At 45.6% G+C, this 11,948-nt stretch overlaps 1 non-coding gene across 1 annotated transcript; it reads right to left on the bottom strand.

The window, feature by feature from the left end:
• Positions 1–260: 260 nt before the first annotated feature.
• Positions 261–342, bottom strand: Trnap-agg. The gene has a single exon. It is a non-coding gene; the product is annotated as a tRNA-Pro (tRNA).
• Between the last annotated feature and the right edge of the window lie 11,606 nt (positions 343–11,948).

The raw sequence follows: 11,948 nt of genomic DNA, 5'->3' as shown, positions 1-11,948 counted from the left end.
CAGCGCGTGTCCTGTACTTTGCCAATCCCAGTGCATGGCTATGATCAACATTGGAGGCATATAATCGGCTCCAGATCAAGGCTCCAGATCACGGCAGCGAGTTGTGGGGGCGAACGATGCTCGTTTTAGGGGGTAGCTCCTTAGGGTCTAGCCTTGTCCGTCCGGCGTCCGTGCTCACATCGATCTTGCTGGTGCTAGTGCTCGTGCTCGTGAGCTCACATGCTCGTGTAGGGGAAAAAAAAGAAGAAAAAAAATGTTTGCGCAGTCGATAGGATTTGAACCTGTGCGAGGAGACCCCGATGGATTCCTAGTCCACCGCCTTAACCACTCGGCCACGACTGCGGGACGAGTAGGAGGCTCTGAGATATGGTAATAACTCAAGAGCTGGGTATGTCATGGATGAAACGTTTCATGTAGCCGCTCAACGTCTATACAGGAGAGGGCGCCGCGGTCAAATGCGTATGTAATCGCGTTAAACTGTAAATGCATTGGCTCAACGTTTATAGACGAGAGAGCGCTGCGGTTAAATGCTCAAATTCTTATATAACCACGTTTCGTACCACACATTTTCTTTTTGACATGAATGAAAACGGCCGAAATGCTCGACATGCTGCGGCTCAGCGTCTACGCAGACAAGCACCACCAGAGCTTCGCCCCAATCAGCATCATTCACCACGTGGAGATGAAGTCATTTTTCTTTAATTTTTTTCTGGGACTTCTATTGCGTGTGGTGAAAAACGAACGCGTGTTTCATAGGTAATTAAAGTCAGGGATCTCTACTAAGTGGTATTTGGGCAAAGTACAAAAATTGCTGCATCGCCCCTTTAAGTAGGGCCATGGTAGCTCGTTCTTACAAGGAGTCGTCACGTGAAACGTTTCCCTTCCGCCTTGGATGCAATCTAGCCGTATTCTTCCGAGAGCACTAGTGCCCCAATTTTCGTTCATTCCTCTCAAAGAGTATTGTTGCGAAACTCCCGAAGAGCCCTAGTTATTGGGCGGTGTCACACAGGGCACTGGATGTTTGTTAGGAAGAAGTGTCGCCAGTTAAGTAAAGGGATGACGCGAGCTTCCTAAGATGTGCACTTTCCCAACGAACGTGTGCAGTCACAGTTCACAAAAATAATACGCACTGAGCAAAGGAGAGGAATACAGGTAGTTGTTTAAGCGATTTGCAAATTCTGACAAGCTTTAAGAATGAACCATTTCCTCGGGTAACTTGTTTCACTCATTGACTGTTCGCGGAAAAAAAATTAGTACTTAAAAGCATCCATTCTACAGCTAAACTCGGCGAAGGCTCTGCTATTTCGATTTCTGGATGAATATCTTGGGACCCCAAGTGGGTGTTATGTACAAAGATTTATTCAGGTTTACATGACCGGAACTTAGACTGAACATAAACTTCAACCCTTACGTCTATGCCGCAATGTAGGTCAAACCTTACGTCTATGCTGCAATGTAATCACGCATGACTGCTCATAAAGGGACGAGACTCAGTGAAGACGACCATATTTGTTAAAAATAAAACAGAGGGGTCTTTTTTGTACATTCTCAAGTAAGGAAATATTCTGTGCAGTGTAGGGATTCCATACGACCGCAGCATGTACGAGAGTAGAACGAATAAATGTCTCATTAGTGGTCCGTTTAATATCCACGCAAGCTTGTTTGAAATTTCGAAGCAAGTACCATAGTTTCGACAGTGCCTTACACACAATGTAGTTAACATCAGTATTCCAACGTAAATCGTTACTAATTAAAACTTCAAGGTATTTATAGGACGATACTTCTGAAAGGATATGACTCTCCAATGCGTATTGATGAGTGAGGAGGTTGCGTTTGCGAGTAATGTGCATGAAAACACTTTTTATGGGGTTTAATGACATTCGCCAGGTCGAGCACCGTGCCTGAATTTTGCGAAGGCAAGTATTAAATTGAACTTGGTCATTTACATCACGGACTATAGTGTAAAATATGGCGTCATCGGGAAACAAGCGTAATTTCACTGGAATGTTACGAGTAATGTCATTAATTAAAATCAGGAATAAGAGAGGTCCAAGGACGGAACCTCGAGGAACGCCTGATATTATCGAAGCATATGAAGATCGAGAACCACCAATTTCACAAACTGGTATCGTGATTCTAGGTAGCCTCGTAGACAGTTAGTTATAGGATCATTTCTCAAGATGAACTGTAATTTTACAAGCAACTTAAAGTGAGGCTTCTTGTCAAACGCTTTAGAATCTAAAGCGTTTAGAATCTAAAGCGTAATATTTCTTGATCTATCTAAAGTTTAGATAGATCAAGAAATATTACATCGAATTGCCCGGTACGGTTAAGAGCGACACTAAATTCATGATTCGTTTCAATAAGCTGGGTCGTGGTGCACAGATCTTTTCGAAAGCCGTGTTGGTTGGGGAAAAAAACGGTTGAGCTCCAAGGGACTTATAACGTGCTTAAAAATGATGTGTTCCATTAGCTTCGAACACCAACGCCAAATAGAAATTGGCCTGCAATTGCTAACTATTTGGGGGGGTTCAACTTTATGAGTTGGAATGACTTTGGCTGACTTCCAGTCATGTGGCAACTTTCCCGAGGACAATGATTCTTCAAAAGGTTTATGTAAAACCTTTGCACACCACTCAGCATAGCGGAGAAAACAAAGCATTGGGAATGCTGTCGACCCCAGGATCCTTCTTAGTATCAAAGTTTAGAATATAAGATAAGACGCCTTCGAAAGAAATGTTAATATCTCGCAGGGGGTCAAAGCTGACTGCATCTGTCAGACAGTGCGAATCACCATTGTTAATGGTAAAAACCGTCGAGAAGTAGTCATTAAAGCATTCCGCGATTACACCGAGGTCATTGGCGGTGCTATCAAATATGGAAAGAGAGCTGACAAAGGGTTTCTTCGGTGATAGGTATCTCTAAAATTTTGCTGGTGATGACTTGAGAAAGTTGCGCAAAGTAACGCTGAAAAAATTATCTTTTTCGTTTGATATCTTGAATTTCAGTCTGTCATTCAAGTCGGCAACAGGCGTCGACTTCTTTTTTGATCGCTTAATTTGTCTAGTCAAGTGCAAAAATTTCGCGGTTAATCCACGAGTTGCGTTTTCCGGGCACAACCCTACGAGTCCGCACAAATTATGCAGACAGTGATGAACAGTGTCCTTGATGAAGAGCCACAATTCATCAAAACTATAGTTATTCGTAAAGCACATATTTTCTAAAGAGTCAAAGGCCAGTTCAAGAGCGTCAAGGACAGATTCATCACTCGCTTTCGAAAAGTTGTAAATATAATGCTGCACCCGACGAGGCACAGGTGGGGCTCTCTTGTTAGGCCAGATGAGCTCAAAGATAACGATTAGGTGGTCCGAAATACCCTTGAGTACACGGACGACATATTCGCAGGATGCAATCGGCTCGGAAATAAAAATAAAGTTAAGCAGGGATGATGAAGTCCCCTGTACACGTGTAAACTCTGTAACAACTTGTTGTAGGTAACAACTAAACGCCATATCCACAAGCATATCAGAACTAGAACAATTGGCGTCTTGAAATAAGAGGCAAGACCAGTCAATCAGAGGCTAATTGAAGTCTCCAGCAATTATTAGGAGAATGTGTTTATTCTTAAAGGTGGACACGTAGTCAAAGATGTAAGGACAGCATAACTACTGTCAGGGGGGCGGTATACGGCACCTATAATAAGCGCTGTTTAAAAGCGACTGGAAGTTACTCAATACTGCTTCAATGAACAAAACGTCACAGCTCAAGCTAGATGGAGATACTTGAACATATTTCAAGACAAAACCCCGAGACAGGACAAAAAATCAAATTGTGTCGTCTTCCGTTTTTTTTTTTTTTTTTTTTTTTTTTTATGTCAGTCTCGAAATTTGTTTTAAAATACTTTTCAGCAGGAAAGCACTGCATATTTGTCAACAGACAAAGGTATTTCTTGAGGTGCCGACTTCGTTAAGTTGAGTAGATCCTTCCAATAACTATGCTCACTTCGCTGTGCCTTTGCTCATGCATACAATATCGTTGTCAAAGAGTAAAATGTATCTAGGTGTTTTCATGTAATTAAGGTACGGTTTTTAGGTCGATCATTCTATTCTTAAAATGAAAAAGAACGCAAACGAAAGCTTGGCAGTTTTTTTTTATTTTTTTCCTATGTTTTTATTATTGAAGCGGCCGAGGCCGGATCTGACGTTCATCCCACCTTTAGGGGATCGCAAGTTTGACCGCTCGCTATTTTGTCACCTCTCAAGCAATTGCACTCGGACGCTTCTTTGACACTTTTGAGATATATTTTATTATATAAAACAAAACAAAAATCTTGTATTTTAAAATAATAAAACAAAAATGTTTGACGATCTACCGTTGATGATTTTCGGCAAAGTTTTGCGAATTCTCACGTCAGGCCTATTAAGATAGTTTAATGGCCTTTAAAACACCAGAAAGCTGAAATGTAGATATTTTTATTGAATATACTGTTGATATTATATGAACAAACTGAAATATGTTATATACATTTGCTTCATTATTTTTTATCAATACCAAGGTATCATCGTGATTTATTATAAAATATATATAAATTATAAAGGATTTTATGTATATAACCTGAAATCAAGCTTGAATATTGTTAAATGTGCGTTGGGAAACACGAAGCCTAGTAAAATAACTTTTATTTCGCATTGCGCACTATTTCAGGCACTTTTAAAGAGGCGGTGCAACGATATTCAGTTGAAAGGTTTTTCACTTTACACGACCTTACTGGCACTAGTAGAACTCAAAGATACTCGCCCGCAACGCCACTGGAAAAAGAAATTCCTTTGTTGCGGTGTAATTTCCAGGACAAAAGCGAGCGTTTCTATTCAATCTCTTTTTCGCAAAACTTAATGACGTAACTGCGGGATCGCTGTACACCCCAGTGACGATATTTGAATGCGGCTCATAGATTGGACGCGAGCATTGTGTGTTCACTCGCTTTGGGCTCGTGATAATCGATATCTCGAGAAGCATTTGGGTATTGGCCCGTGTCCAATCGCTGCAATGGCGACAGTAGCCGAACCATAACAATATCTGGAACTCAGCGCGTGTCATGTGTTTTGCTAACCCCAGCGCGTGGCTATGATCAACATTGCCGGCATATAATCGGCTCCAGCTGACCCGGCCACTTGTTCTGCTGCGAGTTGAGGGGGTGAACGGTGCTCGTTTTTCTTCAATTTCTCTGCAATTGCTGCTCCGTGTTCCATAGGCCCTTAAGGTCAGGGATCCGTTCTAATTGGTATTTGCGCAAAGTACAAAAATCGTTGCATCGCCCCTTTAAGCTTACGTGTCAAGTATTAGTTTGAGGTAATTATCCATAATAATGCGAGAATGTTCTCCGGAACATCATCTATGCGAGGAAGCGGTCACAACGCGCAACTGGCAAGTTCCAAGTTTCAATTGTAGGCGTACAAGCAAAATATTACATTTTCTTTTTAAATGTTTTGAGGAAACAAAACATACGAAAACACGGAAAACACTTTTTTAAGAATATCAGTTTTATATTTTGTTTTCGAAGTATCTGTTCATTCAAATACACAGCGTGTCCCTCGAAATATTTAGTTATTTCGCATCGCCGAACAATCATTTTCCGTCAAAATGTAGCGCTAGCGGTCGAATTATGTGGCGGAATTTTCGGACTAACCATTATTTTATTCAAAAGTTAATAACTGATTTTTTTTTATTTCGTTGGGAGAATTTGGGTTCATTTTCTTCTGTTTTCGGTAACTGGCACCATAGAGCTTCATGTACATTTTCCCATTAAAATTTCGGCGAATTCCGTAGGATTGTTCAATAAAGTAACGGGTAGTGCTGACACTTTGGCACCTAGTTTGCATTGCTAGCGCTACATTTGGGCGAAAAATGAGCGTTCGATGAAGCGAAGTTTATTTTTGCTGTGATGAAAACCCTCTCGATGATTTTGAGGGACACCCTGTATATAACGGATTTTTTTTTGTACATATATTATTGAATATATACGCCCCAAAAAAGAGAAGGTTTTAGCTTGTCTGGTGATATCAAGGTTCTTAAGATACCTTATTTATGTCAAATGTAAGATCTTGCCAATCTTTGACAAACTACATTAAAATAAAAAAAGGTCGACTTTTTAAATTTATTCCAAAATACTTTTTATTTATTTAATAAGCGCCATAAAATTTATTTGCATAGAACCTAGTTTGAAAGTATCACAGAAGTGTTCTAGGGAAGAGGTGTGAGAAGTGATAGAATAGCGAGCGTTTAAACATGCGAACTCTGGCAAGTGGAAGAAACATCAGTTTTTGTCTTGGCCGCTTCAATGATCAGAATCTCCAAAACAAAAAATCCGCCAATCTTTCCGCTTGCGTGGTCGTTCATTTCAGGAATTCCCCCAAAAGATCGAATTTTTTATTAAAACTTCGACCCCTGGGCCCTAAGCCGTGCCTCAGTTGAGATAAAAAATCCATCTAATAGCTTGACTCAGGACAGTAAAGGCTTATAAATATTACCCTCCGAAAGTCGTATGCGTTATACGAGGGAACTTAGGGCTTGGGACGCCGAGAAGCCCAGCTCAGAATCTTACACTTTTCCAACTGCACCTTTTCTATGCACGTTAAGCCTATGCCTCATTTAAGACTTCTAATTTTTGTTTCGTCTGTTTTAAATGAAAACTTGCATACACCTTGGGAAAGCACAGTGTTCAATAAGTTTAACGCCGCCAAGTGATGGTTAGTTTTTGGCACTTTTCGTGCTGTTCGTGGGCCTACTTGTCGAATTTCATGGTGAAAGCTTGGCTCCTCGATCGTCGCCGAGTCTTGCCCAAATGAAAGCCAACCTTTTCTGAACAATGTCGGCGTGTAAATGCGGTATGTGTGGAGGAATGTCACGCTAAATCTTCGCAAGGTCGAAGTTAGTTCTGCGCAGCACTGCATGCAATAACCGGCTTTTCCACGTCGCCATGTATCTCTCAGGGTGAAGCTCCTAACAGAGTATTCGCGAGTCTGAGATTTCGTCCACAGAGGGGAGCTAACGTCATTGCGCGTCGACGTCACGTGCGCCACATTACGGATGCTTGCTAATCCCCATACTCCGCCAAGAGCCGAGGATTGCCCCATTGTTTCCGCCAAAAAAGAAGATGGCGTCGAACGACAAGTTCGATGGCGTGTGTAAAAAGCATGCGGCAAGTTTAAAGTCGACGCCTTCTTTCATCAACAGCGGTAATGTTGACACTGTGACATTGTTCTTGCGGCGTACTCATAGACCAAGATGTTCTTCAGGAAGAGGAATATACGCTAACGTGATTTGAAGTTATGTGGTTCACGTCACGGAAGCTTGCTAATCCCCGAGCCAAGGACAAACTGATCCCTTCCTACCGATTGTCCCGTCGCTCCGGCGAGAAAGGAAGATGACGCCGAACGATGCGTTCAATTACTAGTTAGATTATGTGCGTGACAAGCATGGTGCTCTCTTAAAAATGCCTGCGCGTTTACTTACCCGCAAAACACTGGAAGAGTGAATCTTTGCGATCTACGAGATCCGCTCAGAAAATGATGCGGAGGAACATCTGTTTAGACATCAAAATTAAGTCTGTGCTGTCGCAATACGCAATGCAAGCATGATGCTTTGCATTGTGCAATGCCACAGAGCAGACTTCATTTTTAGGTCTAAACGGATGTTCCGCCTCATTATTCGTTGAGCTGACTTCGTAGATCGCAGAGATTGGCTATTTGAATCTTTTTTGGGTAAGCAAACACGCAGGCATTTTTTTAAGAGTGTAGATGCTTGAAGTAGCTGTATTCTTAAACCAACAACGTCAAAGTTGACAGTCCGACGCTGGCCCTATAAACGTCGATTAAAGAAAAATTAATCCCAAAGTCATACTGTCAAACTTGGCACTGCTGGTGCAAGGCAATGACTTCTAACTTCCAACCGTGCTTTCAAAGCGATAGCTTTGTGTGCAACACTTTGCAGAGATTTTGTCCTCGTCCGTTGTCGCCACCGCGCGCCATAAGAATGGAAAGACCCTTTTTTTCTCCCCTCTTTGCGGGAGGAGGCGGAAGTAGGGATTTTCCGTCCACCGTGCCGCGAGAAGCGACCGAAGAGGGCAGCCATGGCGTCCCGCCAAGAATGCACTTGATGATGATGATGATGATGGTTTGCGGCTGTTCCCTTTTGAATCGGGCGGTCCCGTAGAGTTTGGAACCTAGCCAGTGGGAATTCGGTTATCCCCGTTAGTGAACTAGCATCCACCAGTTCTCTAATCTTCGCTTCGTGGCTTCCACCTGCTCACGCCACCCTCCGTTGGTTCTCGGTGTAGCGTCGGTGTTGTTGTTGCCGTTAGTCCCACCCGCAGAGTCTGCCACTGAGCTGGAAGCAGACCCAAAGCCGAGTGCCTCTGCCAGTGCGAGCTCCCGGGTTGCCTGTCCACACTCCGCCGGTTGAACTGGTTGCAGACCGGTGCACGACAGCACAATGTGTTCAATTGTCTCATCCGCCTGACTACACACACGGCATGCTGCAGATTCCACCGTCTGGTCGAAGCGACGGCGATACATCTGCGTTCGCAGCCCTCCTGCGCGTGACTCAAAGAGGAGCCGGCTGCCCAGGCTGTTGTCATATAGTCTAGTCTCTGCCGAAATGTTGTGCTTATATCGACTGTACATATATAGCGTCGACTTGGACTTCGCCGTTTCTGCCCACCGAGCTGCCTCCTCCTCTCTCACCCTGTTTCGAATCTCCATTTCCCACTTCCTGTCTGATGTAATAGTTACAGGGGTTGAAAAGAAGCCGTATTTCTTCTCTAACTGATACAGCCTCTTCCTCCAGCCAGTCTGCATTCCCGTGAGATATGTGTAGACGAAGAGTCTTTTGGCCCACCGGCCGCGGTCCATGAGACGGAGACGACTGTCGTAGGTTATCTTGCTGGTCGCCTCCCTGGCCTCAAACGACGACCACCCAAGATCTCCCTGGACCGCTTCGGTGGCCACCATTCCGTGACAGCCCAGAGCCTGCCTCCCGACCTCTCGTTGACGTCGTTCCATTACTTCCCGCACTGTGCCAGGGACACAAAGAACCGCGTTGGCGAAGGTTAGTCCAGGCACCACAACCGCCTTCCAGAGTTCGCGAGTCACCAGAAAACGATTGCAACTCCAAAGATTACGTTTTCGGAGTACATTCGTACCTCACACGGCTGCCTGTCGGAGGTGGGTGTAATGATCGGACAAGTACTCCGGCTTGTTGGCCAGTACAACTCCCAGGTATTTGTACGACTCCTGTACCTGTGCTTGCTCGCCGTTCAGCACCAGACTGTTTAATTTAGCCTCATCGGACCCGGCTAATTGAAGGACTGCCGACTTTTTGGCGTTGAAACGAAGGCCCAACGTAGCCGCCTCCGTCTCACATATACATATTAGACGCTGCAGATCCTCCACCGTCTCCGCCGTCAATACAATATCGTCCGCATAGGTGAGGCCCGGCAGCATCCACCTCACCTCTGCGCCTCCTTCCATGTGTGTCAGGGAAAAACCCACCTCCGACTGGATCAGGCGTTCCTCCAACCCTGACACATACAGAATATAAAGAAGCGGGGAGAGTGGGCACCCCTGTCGGAGACCCCTCGTCACTGTGACTTGCTCTGAGTCGACTCCCTTCAGTTGCGTCATTACTGTATTGCGTGAGTATAGGCGCCGTATGACAGATAGCCACCGATGAGGAAGGTGGAGCTCCTCCAAACGTCGCACGAGTTGAGCGTGCGGCACACTGTCATATGCTTTTGCCACATCTAGAAAGCAGCACAGCAGTCTTCTTTCCTGTTTTCGGGCAATTTCAATACACTGCGTGAGGGTGAACAGGTTGTCTTCCAACCTTCGACCCCTCCGAAATCCGCCCTGAAGTTCGGTGAGCAGTTCGTTCTCTTCAGCCCATGCTGCAATATGTTCCTTGATAATGTGGGCGAAGGTGCGGTATACCGTAGAGGTCACGGTCAGGGGCCGATAATCCTTGAGGAACTGTTTGTCGCCCCCTCTCTTCGGGATCAGAACCACGCGGCCGACCCTCCAGTCTTGGGGCACGGGTTCCTCTCCCCTTAAGATTGCTCCAAAAATATCCGCCAGCTGCTCCACTGCATCTTTTCCCAAGGACTTGAGAACGCTCGCCGGGACCCCGTCCAATCCCTGGGAAGTAGCCCCTTTCAAGCGTGCCAGTGCACGCACAACCATCACTCGGCCGATGTCCCCCTCTTGGTTGGAGTCCGATTGATCCGGGGCAAGTAGGCCTTGTGGTGTGGACACCTCCTCAGGAGCAAACGTCTCCGTCAGGTACTTGGTGAGGTGGGTTCCAAGGTCTTCTGGCGGATTCCCCGTGCTCTCGTCAATTATGGTAACATCTTGGTCCTTTCCCTCCAGCGATCCAAGGTACTTCCAGAACTTTCTGGCTGCGTCCCTTCCGCTAGATCTAATATCTCGGACGGTCTCCAGATCCGCTGTTCTCATCTTCTCTTGGGTTAGTCGTTTAGCATAGCACTTGCAGTCGTGGTACATGGTCCATCTTCTAGCAACCTCACTCCCACATTCAGTTCGGAGCGATTGTCGATGTTCCCTGTTGGCTTTCTGTCTAGCCAGTATAGCTTCTTTAACCTCTGTGTCCCACCACCTCTTCCTCACTCTCCGTCCACTGGGCTTCCTGGATGCATGTTGCTTGATGAGACGCTTGAGCTCTGTGATGTACTGTCTGTAACCAGACGCTTGTATCCTTATGTTGCTTCTTTCAAATTTCTTCGTGACCCTTTCCACCTCCTTCTGAGCCAGATGTGTTCGTCTCTTGTACTGAGGACGGGTTTTCGCCTTTGTCCATATGTTTTTACTGAAGTCCAGTCGCAGGCAATTGTGGTCGCTGCCGACGCTGTGCTCGCCTTCCTCGTCGATGGAAACACCAACTAGGCTCTTACCAAGGCGCGAAGACACCAACGCGTAATCTATGCAGGTTCTGCTTCCTCTGGCACACCACGTGTATTGACCCTTGCATGATGCCCGTAAGTTAACTAGTTCAAGTTGAAACTCGTCTGCTAGATTCAGTAGCCGACGCTCCCCCCAGGACCCGCGGCTCCACAGGGGGGAGCTTTGTAGCGACACTCAAAGCCAGCTTCGCCATGAACGACGACGACGAGGTTCAGCTGCCTCTGCAGCGCGAGCGATTAAAACAGTTCGAATCCAAACGCTGTCCGAGCTGGTTCGTTTCGTCCCAGCTCCCAACAGATTTGACTGTTGGGAGCTGTTGGGAGTAGAAGAACGCCAGCAAGCCATGACCAGCCATCAGCCTTCACTCAGCCATCCCTCCATTATTTACTTTATGTTCATTCATTAAACATTTTTCTTATTCCCAAAGTCTCACATATGGCTGGAGCTGGTGCAAGCACGACTTCGAACCGGAATAAACGCTTTCCCCCCAAAAGGCTGGCTCCCTGCCTTCCCGGGTCCCACGGCGACCAAACCACAAGCCGTGACTGGATTTGGTGACCGGACGTGATCCAGTAACGAGCGCCCTCTGCGGAGTTTTCTTCGAATTAGAAATGAAGGGCAGACCAACTTGCCTCCGCCCATCAGAAGACATTGGCATCGTTCTGTTCTATTGATCCTCGTCGTCTATTATGCCCCATACTAGCGCATACTCAAATACGAATCGCCAAAGAAAGAAATACGCACAAAGATAGGTGCTGAATATGTTGGTCAACTTTAACTTTGCCCTGCGAAAATGGCGACAGCGGAAGCCAAGAACTGGTGAGGGTGTGCAGAAGCTTACTGCGAAACGGTCCATTGCGCGACGAAAGGAGAATCATCGCGTCGTGTGCTTGAAAGACTTGTTTTCAAGCGTAACTCACGTTATGCGAAATCCCGCTTTGACAGTATCCAGTTGTTACACGTAATGTTGGATGG

This window comes from Ixodes scapularis, unplaced genomic scaffold (genome assembly GCF_016920785.2).
Source record: "Ixodes scapularis isolate PalLabHiFi unplaced genomic scaffold, ASM1692078v2 PGA_scaffold2__306_contigs__length_199485367, whole genome shotgun sequence".
In the NCBI taxonomy this organism is placed as follows: Eukaryota; Metazoa; Arthropoda; class Arachnida; order Ixodida; family Ixodidae; genus Ixodes; species Ixodes scapularis.
The sequence above is the reverse complement of the archived record's forward strand: the minus strand, read 5'-3'. Positions and strand labels throughout refer to the sequence as shown.